The following is a 20,073-nucleotide window of genomic DNA, read 5'->3' on the forward strand; positions in this document are numbered from 1 at the left end:
TGAAGGAACAAGCAATGAACGAGACTCTCACCACCGAGTCACTACAACAAATTGGAGAAGGAAAAAGTTCACGCACAAACAAGATATGTACACCACCTCAAGATGGAGGTAAAGAAAAAGAAAATGGAAGGAAAGCAATAGAACTAAACTTAAGGTATAACCCAACCCCAAGGCTAGTAGGCTCTAGCTAAGAGAGTGAATGCTTTGGCTAAAGTGCCAGAAGCTACAGCAAGAATAAAGTTGGAACGCCACCACAATGGAAACTTATAAAACCCCATTAAATAATCATTTGGAAATGAGAAAATGAGTTTACATGGCAGAAGGGAGTGCCATTAATCTTTAAGTGAAAGTTACCAAGATGATGAGAAAAGTTTGATGTTAGAATTTCCTAGTCAAATCTGAGAAGGTGACTTAGGACGAAGGAAACAATTAAGGTAGTTCACCACTTTACTAAGATGAAGTGGGTGAAAGAATGTTGTTAGGTCCTAAACTGGTCCAACAGATGATTGAGAAAGTCGACCACATCAAGCAAAGAATCAAAGAAACTCAAGATAGACAAAAGTCTTACGCCAATAAACGCCGATCGGAATTAGAATTTAATGTTGGGGATCGAGTTTTCCTCAAAGTCTCTCCCTCAAAGGGAGTTATACGTTTCGGAAAGAGGGGCAAGTCACGACCCCGTTATATAGGACCTTTTGAGATCCTAGATAAGTTAGGTCTTTGTAGCCTATAAGTTGGCTCTGCCACCAAGCATTGTGGATGTATACAATACGTATAGCATCTCGCAATTAAGAAAGCATGTGATTAAGCAAGATAAAGTAGTCCTAGCCAGGACCTAAGTTGTGAAGAGAAATCAGTCCAGATACTTGATCGCAAGATTCAAGTTTTACGAGGCAATGATATTGTTCTCGTCATGTAGTGGAACCAACACAGGATGGAAAGGGCCACAAAAGAGAAGTGTTAAATGAATGACTAGTATCACAAGCTAGAATACCAGATATGCAATTCCGAGGACGGAATTTTTTTTAAGGAGGGAGGGATGTAATACCCCGTTTCCCCGAGATAAATTTAGAATTTATTTTGAACTTAGAAGTCAGGATGATTCACGCCGGATGTAAAGAAAATAAATTTATTTTTAATTCCAACAAAAATAAATTACAAAAACATTTGTAAATTTAGTTATTAAATTTATGTGCGTCGCATATTTATTTAATTTAGCATTCAAAGCATTTTTGCGAGCATTTAGTCAGCAAACCCTGAAGAATTATTACAGTTTTCATAGTATAACCCGGAAGACTTTATTTTATTATATTTAATTTCTCCACCAAATTTCCCACATCTACCTACTCTTCCACCTCCTCCATGACAGCCATGCCACCTTCCTTTACACATCCTTTTCCACCTCCATGATTAACATCACTAACTCCTCTACTGCACATCACCAACTTCCCTACTGCAATACACCCACTACACCTACTCCTTTACAGGCATTCAAGCCATGCCTGCTTTACAGGCATTCAAGCCATGCCTTTACAGTCAGACTCCTCATCTGCAATACAACTATACATCAACCAAGTTTCTGCCTTTTTCCACTAGGCACAAATTAATTGATCACTCACCACATATCACTTCGCAAGAAAGAAACTCAGATTCATAAGTCTATACAAAATATATTCCAAGCTCATCTCCTTCAACAATTCAGCAGCAAACGATCAGCCCTCTCATTCAAGGTTTCAGCTTTGAACTCACTTTGATATTTCATTTTACAGTATGATTTAAGCACACATTTCGCCTTATCTGTGCAAACTTCACCAAGCAAAAATCACAAGCATACACCCATTCATTGAGTCTCCCAAAAATGAACTTTACTATGAAAATAGATATGTATACATAATCTGTGCATATACATCAATGAAAGCATGATTTGTTTTAAAAATGAAAAGAAGAGTAGAAAAAAAAAGTCTTGAAGCTTTAACTTTCTCTGTTCGAACTTGTTGTGTTGAGTCGGGAGGTGGACGGAGGCACGGCACGGCACGGCAGCGGCGCCGCTGTCGCTCGGCCACGGCCGGAGAGAGAGAAGAGGGGTGGCTAGGGTTCAGGCGCAGCAGCGGCTCGTCGCTGTTGTAGCCGATCAGTCGGGGGTGAGGGAGAGGTGGTCTGGTCCGGGCACGATGGAGTAGCAGCGGAGGTGGAGCCTGTCGTGGTCGCCGTTGCTCCAGCGAGCTCCAGCGGCCGTGAGAGCAGTCGAGAGGGAGAGAGACTGGCGGCGGCAGCGAGCTGTTGTCGTCGGAAGGAGGAGGGAATCGGTGGTTTCAGGGAAGCTTGGTCAGGCGGCGGTGGCTGTTTCTGACTGCGGCGGCCGTGGGTTCTCCGCGGTTGCTGCTGCTCGGGAAGCCGGCGCTCTTCGCCGGGAAAAAGGAAGAAGAGGAGGGTGCAGCGTGAGATGTGTGGGTGTCGAGTTCAGTAAGGTCGTGTGGTGGTGACCGAGGTTTGAGAGAGAGGAAGGTTGAAGGGTGAGTCGACGGACGGCGGCTGGTTAGCTGCTTCGCCGGAGAAGAGAGGGAGCCGGGCAGATTGAGTGAGCCGAGAGAGAGTTGAGCGAATTTCTTTTTGAGATTGAATGGAGATAGATAGAGAGACGAAATGGGAGAGGGGGCGCAGCTTTGAGGGAGGAAAGGGTGAGAGTTAGGCTAGGTTTGGGCTTGGGGTTTTGGGCTCCTATTTTGGGCCGAGTTAAATTATTTGGGCCGATTTTAATAAATGTTTGGGCTTGTTTTTATTTTAATAGGACCATGTCTATTTTATTGAGTTGGGCCTCATCTTTTAAATTTATAAGGGCTATTATTTATTTAAGCATGGGCTCTATTTCATCTATTTAAATGGTTTCCCTATTTTAATTAATTGAACTATTAATTAGTTTAATTAATTATTTTCAAAGACTAGTTTTCATAATAATAATAAATTATTATTATGTGCATATTATAAGTAATTACTTATTATATGCTAAGCATGACATGAAATTGCATTATATTTTGCAATAAAAGTATTTATGATTTAATTGGTTTTATTTATAATTCCAATTATTAAAGAAAGATGAGTAAGAATATTGTTGGTGTTCTTAACTCAAGAGAAATGTTTTTAATTATTTATTCATTAAAAACCCGGCTAAGTGAATCATAGAATGTTAAGCACTACACCATGACTTAAGATTAGATTCAAGGAGACCTATTAAGAATAGAATTTCTTGTAGGCTTTGTGGACCAAGGGGATTAGCACTGTTTTCCCAAGACAGGTTATGTGATTATGATCTTCAGGCTTTGCCTATCCAGGTGGGCATTACTTTTACTATACGTATATAGAGATCCCCTGCGTGTCGTAGGCCTCTTATACGAATATATGCATGAGATGATTTTAACTGTTAATTTCAGTTTATTATTATGCCCAAATGATAAATGACTCTTATGAAATGAAAATGAAAATGTTTATGAAATGAAAAGTTTATGAAATGATTGACTGCCAAAAATGTTTATGTTTTTATATGTATCCTATCTGTGTTGGTTCGCCAACTTTAAAGGAAATCCAATTGGGATCCTATGCTAGACAAAGGTCGCTAGCTAGGGTTAACGTGTACACTTATGGAGACCGCGAGTCGCTTGCGACCGGTCTTGGCGTCCGTGGTAAGGAGGCCTCCTTCCCGGCGCGTGACAGAAAGGAACAGATATGGATCATATGAAGGAAAATGATCGGCCGATCGACTTTATGAAAATGAAAGAAATATTTTAGTAAGCACAGGTCATTTAAGAAAACCCCTGTGTGTTACTGTTATGGCAGTTCAATTTATATATGTATGCATGTTGTATTTTTGGCTATGCCCACTGAGTATTTTTATACTCAGCCCTGCATGTATTTCTAAATGTGCAGGTTGAGCAGCTGATGGAATGGAATGATGTTGAGCGGGTGTTCCTTTGACATTTCAAGAAATGTAACCTTGAGTATACATCTTCATATGTATATCTCACACGTTTTCCGCTGCAAAACACTTTGATTAGGATAACTTTATGTTATGAAATTGTGACACGTGTTATTGGGTAACCCACCTTAATCAGTTCTCATTTATGTGTATGTTTTATAAGTATCCAAATAATCATATATGATCCTAGCATTTTATCTATGAGTGACATTTCCATATACTTTAATGTTAAGTAATTGTCCATTTCCATTTCTTATTGTTCACCCAAAGTCATAACCCCGGTTAACCCGTCATTGGGATAGTGGGCTGTGACAGAGTGGTATCAGAGCGGTTCGTTCGCTCTGGCCCTAGAAACCTTATTCTAAAGAGTCGAGTCTAGTTTGATTCTTTAGACTTACACGGGTTCATATGGCACCGCTCAACACTCCATTGCATCGTGCTCAATCAAGGAAAGAAGGTAACTGCAGTTTCAACGTTTTAAAGATGTTAATGTTCTAAAATGCTTCATGAATATGTTTATGTGAAGAGCAGGTTATGATGAAATGTTGAATGTTTTGCCTTTCATGGCATATTTTCGCAATCTATGATGTTATGATCAGACGAATGATAGAAAAATTGACATATGTTTTCCCGGAGAACATAGATTGCTATAAGTTGCATGATCACAATTTTAAAAGAACATAGACTACTAGATTAGTAGGATATCTCTACAATCTAGATTCTCAAGGTGATGATGTAGAAGAATGAAAGAGAACTTAGAACGTCTCAGCTCCCTTAAGAAAATGATGGTTCTTTTGAACTACAAAGAGGAATGAAAAGATATGTACGAGGTAAAGGAAAAGCACAGAATGAAAATACGAGACGAATTCAAGGTAAACGTTGCATCAAAGGTTGAACCATAGTCTCTACGTTCAAATGTTCAAGTGCGACGGAATATCAAATCGACTTTTGCTACAGGACAGATTTTAAGAATAGTGTGTTTTGCCTGTGTACGTATGTCTGTGTGTATATGTCTTAAGAGAGGTTTGGGGTTTGAGATCAATAGGATAGAGAACCTTAAGATAAGTTTAGTTGTCATAATGAGCTTATGTTTTGTTATGTATAATATGTTCATGGCTCTTCAAGTTCGGGACGATGTTTCCCGTGTGACTGGGAGGTGATGATGTTGGACCTGGCCAGTCCACATGATCCAAATCTCAGTAGACGTCTTTTGGGTTGAAAACCCATGTGTTTCAACTTTCGATTGAAAAGCCAGATGGGCTCTTACTCGAGGTCATTTTGTTCGACCTTGTAGTTAATCATTTCATACCCTCTGGTCAATCTTTTGATTCTCTTGAACAATTTCTACAACACCTTGTATTGATGTTGTGTTGAGTTTGAGCCTTGCAACTCGTGAGTTGTCATAATAGATCCCCTTGTTTGATAAGACCAAGAAGTGTTAGTCTACCGATGTAGTATACTACCCAAATTATGGCTTCGTATAATTGTGTCTCATTGTAATTAGTTGAGATTATTAGTCTTTGTCCTATAAATGATATCGACCACTCATTATGATAGAAATTCAGAGTTCAAGCTAAGACCGTAATATAGTGTTCGAGTACGAGGACTTAAGTTAATTGGTCTATGATAGTTTTAAGATAGATTCATAGGAAAGTGTTGTACATGTGTAGGTAACAAGAAATGGGTTGATGACCATTTTGGTCTTTGGAAAATAGGATACTCCGTAAATGAGCCCTAGGAATGAGGTAGGAGTAATGAACCGCCGCAAAAGGACGGGGAACTTATTCTCAAGTAAATCTCATGTATATAAATTGGAATTAGGAATCCAATTGATATGAGGAGAGACCCGAATCTATTCTAGATCGAAAAGTTAAAGTACTAAGGAATAAGTCGATACCTTTAGTAATAGTTCTTTGGAAGCACCATGATCAAGAAGAGGCGACGTGAGAACTCGAGTTTAGCATGAAGGAAAAATACCCAGAATTATTTCCTGTGGTACAAATTTCGTGACGAAACTTCTTTTAAAGTGGATAGTATGTCATACCCCGACTTTTAATCCCTGATTAAGGGCTTAATTATTAATAATTGGGATTCGGCATCCATTTATAATAAAAACTGGTTTGATTTATCTGATGTGATTTAATCATTATATATGTGTTTTAATGTGCTTAGTTAAAGGAAAATTTTTATAAATGTGGTGCATAAGTTTTAATTGGTGAGTTAAGTGTATTTATATGAGCCACATGAATTTTAAATTATGCATGAAGTCATGAATTTTATCTAAATTTGATAGTACATGTAACACCCCGTACTTTTCCCTATGTTGTGAGATAGTGTCTTAACACTATTGAGAATACTGAGATGTCAGAGAGATTGACTGTCCTATTAAGAAAATAGGAATAATGAGTTGGAAATAGAGTCGAGAAAGAAAGAGTGAAAAACCTTGATAAAAAAAAAAAAAATCGGTCGGAGAGACGTCTAGTTTGTCTGTGTTTGCCGACTGCTTTGACGTGATATTATGTGAAATTACGTGACTGATTGATTATGTGAGTTTTGTTACGTATGTCATTGTGAGCAAGTTATTATGATTTTTATTTGAGGATATTAGCACTTGGAATTTTAATTAAGTTTCTAAAGCAAGTGTAGTTTATTTTCACCGAGAAATCAAAGAATGCCGGTTAATGAAAATATTTCCAAGCATATATTTTGTTTTAAACTTATTTTTCCTATAAGAGGAACATTATAATTGAGTGAGTGCACTAATATTAGTGCTATAATTATTTTATGTGGTCACATGAATAATTATGTATTGGTATTTTATTAATTAGTACATTTCCATAGTTTTTGTGATTTATTTTTTGATCACCCTTCTCACACTATTACTTTAATTTCCCTACCATGTGACTAAATACCACAATTTGCCAAGTGTAGAGATTATTGAAGAGAGTGTAGAGATTAGAGAGATAGTGTAGAGATTAGAGAAAGAGAGATCAAGGCATTAATTGCCAATACTTCCTTAAGATTACAAAATCCTCTTTAAAGATCACAAGATCATTTACAATCTTGCAAAATCCTCTCTCACTACTCACTCATCATTTTCGACCAACACCTCTCTCCCTCTTTCTATCACTTTCCTCCATTTTCCTCCATTGAAGAGACCTTCGGAGCTTCCAAAAAAATTTTACAAAACACCTCAATCCACTCTAAAATCTTCCATAAACACATCCTAGCTACTTATATTCAAGAGAATCATTGAAGAAAGGCTTCCAAGCTAGAGTGAGAAAATGTGAGTTTTGGTGAGAAATTTGGGTAAGTGGTCATGTATTCCATAAATCTTGCTTGAATGATGTTGTATGAAGAAAGAAAATCACCTCTCCCTTGTTCTTAAAATTTTCAAAAAAAATGGGTCTTTACCCTTCAAAAAATTTCTTTTTCTTTCCTTGATTTGGGGGAAAAAAAAAAATGAGACCTATGTGGTGTTTGTTGATGATTGATGTGTGTTGTGAAAGTATGTGCTTTGAGATGTGAAAGTCGATTGAGTTTAGTTTACAAAAAAAATTGGGAAATTGTGAGTCGATGATTTATATGATGATTGATGATTATTGAGTTAATATATATGAATATCTTGATGATTAGCCATGAGATATAGATTTTTCTATTAGGTTAGTTTACCTAAAATTGGGATGTTGAGATCCTATGAATCAATTGATGTATTGATGATGGATTTGAGTTTATGAGATGATCTAGATGATTAATGATGGATGAGATTGAAGTTTGAGGTTGAGAAATGAAAAATGAAAAGTGTTAGTTTGAGGAAGAAGATGACATACATGTGTATCTATATGTGATCTTGTTTTATGATGTTGATTTGTGCTAATTGGTAACCTAGGATGTTAGATCTATGATTTGATCAATAGGTTATACATGATTAGTGATATTTTCAAAAGAGTTTAGTTTAATAAAAATTAGGACTTTTTGCCTATGTGTTATTAAAGTGATTTTGGCTTAAGATATATGTATTTGAGCATGATATTAGTGTATAATTATGTTTGAGTAAGTCTTTTGTTGGCTAAGAAAATTTTTGACTTAGTTTAGTTTATATGAGTTTTTGAGTTTTCATATTTTGAGAAGTCGATGATTGATAAAATGAGGTTTAATTGCTTTATGACCATTATGTAAAAGTTGTCATGTTTTTTTTAAGAGTTTTATAATGATACATGAAGTTTCATTAGAGTTTAGTACATGATAAAAGGGAATCTATATGTGTATAATGATTTATATGATGAATGAGATCGTGTTGAATAATTGAGTAATTTTGTACATGAAAATGAAAAGAGAATTTTAATGATGCGTTCATTGAAACGTTTTACTAGAGATTTGAGGTTATGATGTAAGAAGAGAGTCAAGATTTGAGTATGATGAGCATTATAATGTGCTTGAATGTTTGTGAGTGTTATATGTGTTTAAAATGAGCTTTGATGAGTTTCCTTGAAGGAATGTTGAGTTGAGTATTTTAAGAGTTTGAGATGAGATTTTGGTGAATTTCGTAGGCCTACTGACCTACTGTGATCGACGGTTTTTTTTTTTCAATGTCAAAAAGCTTTGAAAATTTTATACCAAATCTCTACATGAGTCTTGAGAACATCGGTAAAATTTCAAGTCATTTGGACTTCGTTTACTATTTTTATAAAATACAAAACCGAAACTGCACATTACTACCGAGAGTTTCAGAGAGCAGGGGAAAGAGTCATTCATTTCAGTAGCTTCCTGTGTGATCTAGCTTTCCAAAATTTTATGGTATTAACCTTATTGTGTTAGCTAGATATCCACAAAATTTGAGCCCAGTTTGACAGCATTTACTATTTTTCAAAAATCCAAGTTTTCGATTGCTCAAAACTGCCGAATATGGTAGACTGTAGTAAAACAGTCATATCTCCTACAATACTTGGAGTTTTTGACTCTACTTTTTTTTATATGAAAATAGACTCGAAGACATTTCTTTTGGTATGAGTCTCGAGTCCAGGAGGTGTCGGAGTAAGAACAGGTTAGATTTTGAAGTTGAGTCAGTGTAAAAACAGAGCATGTTTTGATAATGTTTGATTGTGTTTTCTTATGTGCATTATGTGATTGTGTTGTCTATGTGTTGAATGAGATTAGACGAGCCTTATATGAGAGATAAATCGAGACTTAGTACCATGATTTTCTTGAAACCTATCCTTGAACTTAAGGATTTGAGATGAGTGGAGAGTTTATATAGAGTTGAGTAAAGAGATAGAATATGAGATAGAGCATGAGTTAAGGCTTTATGAGTATGGATTTTAAAAGGATTAAAATGTTTTAAATCAATTCCTTTTTAATGGAGTTTAAAATGCTTATTTAAGTCATTTATAAATGAATAATGAGAAATGCGTAAAGGAGTTCGTAAATGAATCGCGGCATGAGATTTTCAATTTCCCTAGTAAACTAAGGAGATATTATGAAGGAACAAGCAATGAACGAGACTCTCACCACCGAGTCACTACAACAAATTGGAGAAGGAAAAAGTTCACGCACAAACAAGATATGTACACCACCTCAAGATGGAGGTAAAGAAAAAGAAAATGGAAGGAAAGCAATAGAACTAAACTTAAGGTATAACCCAACCCCAAGGCTAGTAGGCTCTAGCTAAGAGAGTGAATGCTTTGGCTAAAGTGCCAGAAGCTACAGCAAGAATAAAGTTGGAACGCCACCACAATGGAAACTTATAAAACCCCATTAAATAATCATTTGGAAATGAGAAAATGAGTTTACATGGCAGAAGGGAGTGCCATTAATCTTTAAGTGAAAGTTACCAAGATGATGAGAAAAGTTTGATGTTAGAATTTCCTAGTCAAATCTGAGAAGGTGACTTAGGACGAAGGAAACAATTAAGGTAGTTCACCACTTTACTAAGATGAAGTGGGTGAAAGAATGTTGTTAGGTCCTAAACTGGTCCAACAGATGATTGAGAAAGTCGACCACATCAAGCAAAGAATCAAAGAAACTCAAGATAGACAAAAGTCTTACGCCAATAAACGCCGATCGGAATTAGAATTTAATGTTGGGGATCGAGTTTTCCTCAAAGTCTCTCCCTCAAAGGGAGTTATACGTTTCGGAAAGAGGGGCAAGTCACGACCCCGTTATATAGGACCTTTTGAGATCCTAGATAAGTTAGGTCTTTGTAGCCTATAAGTTGGCTCTGCCACCAAGCATTGTGGATGTATACAATACGTATAGCATCTCGCAATTAAGAAAGCATGTGATTAAGCAAGATAAAGTAGTCCTAGCCAGGACCTAAGTTGTGAAGAGAAATCAGTCCAGATACTTGATCGCAAGATTCAAGTTTTACGAGGCAATGATATTGTTCTCGTCATGTAGTGGAACCAACACAGGATGGAAAGGGCCACAAAAGAGAAGTGTTAAATGAATGACTAGTATCACAAGCTAGAATACCAGATATGCAATTCCGAGGACGGAATTTTTTTTAAGGAGGGAGGGATGTAATACCCCGTTTCCCCGAGATAAATTTAGAATTTATTTTGAACTTAGAAGTCAGGATGATTCACGCCGGATGTAAAGAAAATAAATTTATTTTTAATTCCAACAAAAATAAATTACAAAAACATTTGTAAATTTAGTTATTAAATTTATGTGCGTCGCATATTTATTTAATTTAGCATTCAAAGCATTTTTGCGAGCATTTAGTCAGCAAACCCTGAAGAATTATTACAGTTTTCATAGTATAACCCGGAAGACTTTATTTTATTATATTTAATTTCTCCACCAAATTTCCCACATCTACCTACTCTTCCACCTCCTCCATGACAGCCATGCCACCTTCCTTTACACATCCTTTTCCACCTCCATGATTAACATCACTAACTCCTCTACTGCACATCACCAACTTCCCTACTGCAATACACCCACTACACCTACTCCTTTACAGGCATTCAAGCCATGCCTGCTTTACAGGCATTCAAGCCATGCCTTTACAGTCAGACTCCTCATCTGCAATACAACTATACATCAACCAAGTTTCTGCCTTTTTCCACTAGGCACAAATTAATTGATCACTCACCACATATCACTTCGCAAGAAAGAAACTCAGATTCATAAGTCTATACAAAATATATTCCAAGCTCATCTCCTTCAACAATTCAGCAGCAAACGATCAGCCCTCTCATTCAAGGTTTCAGCTTTGAACTCACTTTGATATTTCATTTTACAGTATGATTTAAGCACACATTTCGCCTTATCTGTGCAAACTTCACCAAGCAAAAATCACAAGCATACACCCATTCATTGAGTCTCCCAAAAATGAACTTTACTATGAAAATAGATATGTATACATAATCTGTGCATATACATCAATGAAAGCATGATTTGTTTTAAAAATGAAAAGAAGAGTAGAAAAAAAAAGTCTTGAAGCTTTAACTTTCTCTGTTCGAACTTGTTGTGTTGAGTCGGGAGGTGGACGGAGGCACGGCACGGCACGGCAGCGGCGCCGCTGTCGCTCGGCCACGGCCGGAGAGAGAGAAGAGGGGTGGCTAGGGTTCAGGCGCAGCAGCGGCTCGTCGCTGTTGTAGCCGATCAGTCGGGGGTGAGGGAGAGGTGGTCTGGTCCGGGCACGATGGAGTAGCAGCGGAGGTGGAGCCTGTCGTGGTCGCCGTTGCTCCAGCGAGCTCCAGCGGCCGTGAGAGCAGTCGAGAGGGAGAGAGACTGGCGGCGGCAGCGAGCTGTTGTCGTCGGAAGGAGGAGGGAATCGGTGGTTTCAGGGAAGCTTGGTCAGGCGGCGGTGGCTGTTTCTGACTGCGGCGGCCGTGGGTTCTCCGCGGTTGCTGCTGCTCGGGAAGCCGGCGCTCTTCGCCGGGAAAAAGGAAGAAGAGGAGGGTGCAGCGTGAGATGTGTGGGTGTCGAGTTCAGTAAGGTCGTGTGGTGGTGACCGAGGTTTGAGAGAGAGGAAGGTTGAAGGGTGAGTCGACGGACGGCGGCTGGTTAGCTGCTTCGCCGGAGAAGAGAGGGAGCCGGGCAGATTGAGTGAGCCGAGAGAGAGTTGAGCGAATTTCTTTTTGAGATTGAATGGAGATAGATAGAGAGACGAAATGGGAGAGGGGGCGCAGCTTTGAGGGAGGAAAGGGTGAGAGTTAGGCTAGGTTTGGGCTTGGGGTTTTGGGCTCCTATTTTGGGCCGAGTTAAATTATTTGGGCCGATTTTAATAAATGTTTGGGCTTGTTTTTATTTTAATAGGACCATGTCTATTTTATTGAGTTGGGCCTCATCTTTTAAATTTATAAGGGCTATTATTTATTTAAGCATGGGCTCTATTTCATCTATTTAAATGGTTTCCCTATTTTAATTAATTGAACTATTAATTAGTTTAATTAATTATTTTCAAAGACTAGTTTTCATAATAATAATAAATTATTATTATGTGCATATTATAAGTAATTACTTATTATATGCTAAGCATGACATGAAATTGCATTATATTTTGCAATAAAAGTATTTATGATTTAATTGGTTTTATTTATAATTCCAATTATTAAAGAAAGATGAGTAAGAATATTGTTGGTGTTCTTAACTCAAGAGAAATGTTTTTAATTATTTATTCATTAAAAACCCGGCTAAGTGAATCATAGAATGTTAAGCACTACACCATGACTTAAGATTAGATTCAAGGAGACCTATTAAGAATAGAATTTCTTGTAGGCTTTGTGGACCAAGGGGATTAGCACTGTTTTCCCAAGACAGGTTATGTGATTATGATCTTCAGGCTTTGCCTATCCAGGTGGGCATTACTTTTACTATACGTATATAGAGATCCCCTGCGTGTCGTAGGCCTCTTATACGAATATATGCATGAGATGATTTTAACTGTTAATTTCAGTTTATTATTATGCCCAAATGATAAATGACTCTTATGAAATGAAAATGAAAATGTTTATGAAATGAAAAGTTTATGAAATGATTGACTGCCAAAAATGTTTATGTTTTTATATGTATCCTATCTGTGTTGGTTCGCCAACTTTAAAGGAAATCCAATTGGGATCCTATGCTAGACAAAGGTCGCTAGCTAGGGTTAACGTGTACACTTATGGAGACCGCGAGTCGCTTGCGACCGGTCTTGGCGTCCGTGGTAAGGAGGCCTCCTTCCCGGCGCGTGACAGAAAGGAACAGATATGGATCATATGAAGGAAAATGATCGGCCGATCGACTTTATGAAAATGAAAGAAATATTTTAGTAAGCACAGGTCATTTAAGAAAACCCCTGTGTGTTACTGTTATGGCAGTTCAATTTATATATGTATGCATGTTGTATTTTCGGCTATGCCCACTGAGTATTTTTATACTCAGCCCTGCATGTATTTCTAAATGTGCAGGTTGAGCAGCTGATGGAATGGAATGATGTTGAGCGGGTGTTCCTTTGACATTTCAAGAAATGTAACCTTGAGTATACATCTTCATATGTATATCTCACACGTTTTCCGCTGCAAAACACTTTGATTAGGATAACTTTATGTTATGAAATTGTGACACGTGTTATTGGGTAACCCACCTTAATCAGTTCTCATTTATGTGTATGTTTTATAAGTATCCAAATAATCATATATGATCCTAGCATTTTATCTATGAGTGACATTTCCATATACTTTAATGTTAAGTAATTGTCCATTTCCATTTCTTATTGTTCACCCAAAGTCATAACCCCGGTTAACCCGTCATTGGGATAGTGGGCTGTGACAGCTGCTCTGAGCTTTGATTTCTCTGGCGAATAGGATTTCTCTGGCGCTTATGATTCCTTCCAAAATTTTGCACTCTTCATCTCGAAAACCTAAATCTCCTGCAAAGCATAAAATACACCATAAAACGCACCAATTTCCAGAAGATTTAACTTAAAATATGCACATGAAAACCCCAAAATTTAGAACAATTAAGCATAAATCATCGATCCTTCCACACAGATCATTGAACCTTTCTTCTGGAAGAGCCTTGGTCAGCAAGTCCGCTCTCTGAACTGCAGTCGGAATCCATTCAACAGAGATGTCCTTCTTTTCGACGTGATCACGAATGAAGTGATGTCGAATGGCAATATGCTTGACTCTGGTGTGATGAACTGGATTCTGGGAGATTGCAATAGCACTGGAGCTGTCGCAATAGATTGGGACTTCTTTTTCTTCTATCCCATAGTCCTTTAACTGTTGGACTAACCATAGGAGTTGTGAACAGCAGCTTCCCACAGCAACATATTCAGCTTCAGTTGTGGAGGTGGCGACTGAAGTCTGCTTCTTTGAAAACCATGAGATGAGCTTGTTGCTTAGGAATTGACAAGTTCCCGAAGCCGATTTGCGATCAATCTTGCATCCTGCAAAATCTGAGTCTGAATATCCGGTGAGCTTTAAGTCATCGTCAGCTGGGTACCACAATCCTAAGTTGGGTGTGCCTTTGAGATATCGCAAAATACGCTTTGCTGCATCCATATGAGCTTCATTTGGCTAAACTTGCATTCATTTCTCTCTTTCCAGATGCACCAAATTGTACAAATCCAAACTCCGGAAAGGAAAGAAATATCCTCCTTGTTACCACGATTGGTGAAAGCTAGCAAATGTTCCTTCGCTTTATGGTGGCTTGCTGCCTGTTTCCCTATCTAAAGAAGAATCTCCTTCCAAATTTCTTCCGTTTTGAGGCATTCAAAGAAAAGGCGATCGATGGACTCTGTCTTTATCTTACAAAGAGCACAAGTCGCCTCCGTGATCGTGATCGTGATCGTGATCACCACATGTCTTTTTTGAAGATTGTCGCAAGTTGCCAACCTCCCTTTTAGCACTTTCCACGCAGTTGTAACAGCCTTAAAAGTTGCTGGAGCTTTCCAGATCTGTTTCCACTCGAACACTTCTCTGTTGGAGCTGAGGGGGGCTTGTCTCAAGGCACAATGAATTGTAAGCCGTCTTGACGGAGAAAATACCGTTTGATGATGCTTTCCACCTCCATCCGTCTTTTTTACCTGGTACCACTTGAAAATTTCTGATAATAGAATAAAGGTTAGAAAGCTGATCAAGTTCTCTTCCCGAGAGATCCCGATTCCACGATAAATCCCAACTCCACTGACCCTCAACCCGAACGCCCATATTGTTAATAAACCCTCCCTGTTTGGTGCTAAGATGGAAAAGTCTAGGGAAATCCTTCGCCAGACTCCTCTCCCCTGCCCATTGTTGGCAGGGTCGGCCCTGGGCATGGGCGAGCATAGGCGACCGCCCAGGGCCCATAATTTTTGGGGGCCCCAAAAAAATTATATACCTTTAATATTTATGTTATATTTTAGGCCCGATTTAAATAAAAATATACTTGTATATTGATATGTTTTTATTTGGGCCCAACAATATTGTATCCATTTGATTAATTAGGGCTCAAAATATCATAATTATTAATACTCTTTTAAAATAAATAAAACAACTTTAAATATTATTTAGCAGATCAGATTCGGTAGATATAATTATGGGATTGTCCGTTCACCCATGATCTTTTCATCTTTTCTTCTTTTCTGCAAACAGTCTTTGCCAATCCCAGAAATCTTTTCCAAAAATTTTCTACCGTTAACAATGAACTATATATTCAGAATATTCTTCAATCTACAAACCACAATTTTATCAATTCCTTGCAATCTACATACTGAAAATCTTCATCTACATTCTACAATCAAGTGAGTGATCATCTGTATTGGAAAATTGAGATCAAATTGAAAGGAAGACTGAAGGCAATCATCAATTTTGATTTCCACTTTTTCAGGTAAGTACAATTTAATTTTCTGTTGAAATATTTGATTTTCGAAACTGAATGATTCTAAATGTTAGAATTAAAATCACTAATTGCATTTGAATGATTCTTTGCGGTAAAGTTTAAAATATAATAGATAAATGGCTAATGATTCTTAGGCGTTTAGCATAGGCTATTATAATAGGCCACATATTTGATATGTGTATGTGAACTGTATAAAAAAAACAAAGCTTTCTATTCATTTATAATTGCAGTATTTATTTTATACGAATGATTGTTGATTCTATTTAGTATATTAATAAATTATATATTTTTTTATGTAACAGAAATTCTGTTCAATTGCAGTGGCTAGTGGGAGTTGAAAGATGTTTAGCAATTTATCTATTGAAAAAGATGTTTTAGAAATCCTAGAAACAAATGAGATTATAAATGACCTTGCAAGTAAAAAATCTTGAAGAAATCATTTTGTATAATAAAAAAATAATTTATTTATTTATACATAATTGTCATATTGTATTTTTATTATAATAAATAAAGGGCCCATTTTTTCTAGTTCGCCCCGGGCCCTATTTTTGTCAGGATCGGCCCTGATTGTTGGTGCCAAAAAAGGATCGACTCTCCCTCCCCGATTTGCACCCCCCCCCCTCCCCCCAGCTGAGACTTAAAACCTTTTTCCACTCAAGTTATTTTTAATAAATTTTCCACTCACAATAAAGTGGTACTCTTACTCAATTAACAATACATTCAATTATTTTATTAAAAAATTCGTATTATTTTAAAATGGATATTTTTTATATGGACGGAGCGACTTAGAGATTAACTTTATAATTTTTATTCATTGAAATTAATTTTTAAAAATAAACGCCTCATTAAAATATAAAAATAATTTTAAAAATCACAGCTATGGTTGAAGGAGTATTGGCTCCCTTTGAATGTACTTGCTTCTATTATGAATATTTCCTCTGTTAACGTTGTCAGGTTATCATGCGTTTTTGCGAAAAATTAGGTATCTTTGTTACTTTTTAGTCGTTACATGCATCAGAATCCACTCACTAATTTCTTATATAAAAATCGGCGTATTGCCATGTTGGAGAAGAACTACTTTGCATTTAATTAACAGCACAACATGTCCTCAGTGGAAAAAAAATACTACTCTCTGATTCTCATTATTCATGACACATGACACTATTTTAATTTGAGCTGTTTTAAGTTAAATGACTTATTTCACCTAGTTGTATATATTTTTACACTATAAATTACATAAATTTACATATATTTATACATTATAATCTTATTTTTTTTAATTTTCATGTTGAAAAAATATGTACAATAAATAATGAGACGAATAGAATAATAAATAAAAATAAACAGCAGACTATATATATTCATTCAAGTACACCCATCGAATTCAAAAAATTGAATACTTAAAAAGTGGCATAACGGTAGAATTTATGTTTCGTACTGATTTTTATAATGTTTCATTCATATACGAAAGAACTTCCTATTTTTCTTTTTTGAAACGTTAACAAAAAAACTTTTTATTTATTTTTGGACTATAGCCCATTATCCTCAGTACTAATTCAAATAACTTTTTACTCTTTTGTGAACGGAGTATGATTTATTATTTCTTTATAATTTACAGATTATTGCATGAGCGAGATTCACTTGGACATTTTTTCAGTAGGTTTACTTAGAAGGAGCATATGTTTTATTTGTCTCAAATAAAAGTAATTAAAAACAGTCCCTTTTCGGCAACTCGGTTGGGACACTCTTCCCCTCTCTCTCTCTCTCTCACACACACACATTGATTAGAATAATCATTAATCCATTAATCTTTAAATTTCCTATTTGGGGAAGCCGATATTATTCCGACGATCTTAAGAGAATTCACAAAATATTTCATTTACGTAACAAAATTAATTTGAAGATAAATCCTATGCTAAATTTAGGGACGTGTCTTAAACCTTTAGCTAAAATAATAAATACAAACTATATAGTTTTATTGTAGACCAAAATAATACATTATCTTATCAAAATCAAGTACGAAATTTTTTCTTCAGTCACATACTCACATATAACGCAATATATATATATATATAATATATATATATATATAGGGAGAGGTTCAAATAAGAACCACTAAATAAAATTAGAACAGAGAACCATTTTAAGCCATTCGATCATCAAGATCTACGGTGGATGCATCATCTTGGTGGATGAATGCAGATCCTGGGTTCGAATCCTGAAGGGAGCAAATTTTTTATTATTTTCGGATGCATTAAATTTAATAGCGAATGCATTAATTTATATAGTAGATGCATTGATTTTAATGGTTCTTATGTTCTCACGATAAGTGTGGTTCTCACTATAACCGCACCCTATATATATATATATATATATATATATATATATATATATGGGTTAATTGCCAATAAAATACTATACTTTCGTCCAATTCTAGTTTTGCACACAAACTTTGAACTGTAGCGTGAAAATTACTAAACTTTAGATTTTATCTGATTTTGCTACTAATCCAAATTCCGGTCAAATATCAGGCTAATATGACGTGCCAATATTTGACGAGACGTATTTATTGTTGATTTCTTATTAAAAAAAAGAACACTAATATATCAAATCAAATAATAATATTTTTTAATTCTCAAGTTCAAATCAATTTTTTTCTAGTTCACTATTACACAACTGATTACTCCAATATATAGAATAGAAGTTATTCAAATAGTATAAATATATATAGTTTATAAAAAAAATCCTTAGATAATGAAAATTTAATAAACTTTATTACTTAGCTAAATAATTTTTTTTATATATTAAGTTATTGATAATTAAAATATTATTTGGCTGACACACCTAAATTCGAAGAATCCCCTTACTATTATTGAATTTATTCAATTAATTAATTCAACTAAAAAAATACTATTATTTGATTTGATATACTCCCTCCGTCTCACAAAAACATGAACAAAGAGAAATGCACGAGTTTTAACAAATGTTAGTTGAGAGTTAAAGTTAGTGGAAAATGGGTCCCACTTAAAAGGTGTTGTGAGAGTAATGAATTAATTAAGGAAAAGTAGTGGTGGGCCATGATGTACTAAAATGGAAAGATTCATGTTTTTGTGAGACACCCCAAAATGGAAAAACGTTCATGTTTTTGTGAGACGGATGGAGTATTAAATTATTGACAATTTGAGTTATTTGCTTTGTGTTCTTTTTTTATTGATAAAAAATTAAATAAAAAATATTATTTTGCCAACTAATTGTCACGCAAGAATAAATACGCCACATCAAAATTGGCACACCATATTATATATTAGCTTGGTATTTGGCTGGAATTTGAATTAGTAGCAAAATCAGATAAAATCAAAAGTTTAGTAATTATTACGCCACAATTCAAAGTTTGTGTGCAAACTCAGAAATGGATGAAAGTTCAGTATTTAATGAGCAATTAACCCCTATATATATATATATATATATATATATATATATATATATATATATATATATAAGGGTTCAACAAAGAAGCTAAATATTGTGGAGAATAGAGAATTCGTAAAATAAAAACAAACAGATCTATAATTTTAATGAACAGATCAATGTACCGCATGAACAACAATTTGCCCCGGGTTCGAATCCTGCTGGTGGCGAGTTTTTTCTATATTTTTACTAAATACGTCTGTTCATTAGTTATGTTGATCTGTTCGTAAACTATATAGATTTGTTCATGATGATTAAAAAGATAATTCTTTATTAAACTCAACCCTATATATATATATATATATATATATATATATATATATATAGGGGCGCGCTCCAGTGAGACCCCCTATTTTTCGTGTAACATGAGTACAATGAATAAGACATATAATACTAATGAACAAAACGTATATCTAATGAACAAGATGTATATATTGATGAATTTTTTTAAACAAAAATTTGTAATGAATAAGACATATACTGATGAACAGGGCTGTATATATTGATGAACAATGCAATATATAGTAATGAATAACAAGACAATATAAATGTGTCGTATTTTGTGTGCATTATTTTCAGAACTTGAAGAATTCATATTAGGCTATTTGGGATCAAGATATTTAATATTTTCTTCACGTTTTGTTTTAAGGGAATCTCCGATGGGTTTACTCTCCAATAGTAAAAGCTACACACTCTATAATAGAATATTCCGTTTTATATTTTTTTAAATAATTTATTAATTTCTTTATCTAACTATTGTACATCATAGATGACTAGGTATATTCAAATCAATGCATAATAAACAACTTATTATTTACACC

At 35.5% G+C, this 20,073-nt stretch overlaps 2 long non-coding RNA genes across 2 annotated transcripts; both read left to right on the plus strand.

Moving 5' to 3' along the window:
• The first annotated feature begins 3,048 nt into the window (after positions 1 to 3,048).
• LOC130986078 (uncharacterized) lies at positions 3,049 to 4,202 on the plus strand. Its single transcript, XR_009089161.1, has 2 exons — positions 3,049 to 3,329; positions 3,922 to 4,202. It is a non-coding gene; the product is annotated as an uncharacterized LOC130986078 (long non-coding RNA).
• An 8,293-nt stretch (positions 4,203 to 12,495) lies between these two features.
• On the plus strand, positions 12,496 to 13,649 carry LOC130986077 (uncharacterized). Its single transcript, XR_009089160.1, has 2 exons — positions 12,496 to 12,776; positions 13,369 to 13,649. It is a non-coding gene; the product is annotated as an uncharacterized LOC130986077 (long non-coding RNA).
• The last annotated feature ends 6,424 nt before the right edge of the window (positions 13,650 to 20,073 follow it).

The sequence above is a fragment of the Salvia miltiorrhiza genome, chromosome 5, assembly GCF_028751815.1.
Source record: "Salvia miltiorrhiza cultivar Shanhuang (shh) chromosome 5, IMPLAD_Smil_shh, whole genome shotgun sequence".
In the NCBI taxonomy this organism is placed as follows: domain Eukaryota; kingdom Viridiplantae; phylum Streptophyta; class Magnoliopsida; order Lamiales; family Lamiaceae; genus Salvia; species Salvia miltiorrhiza.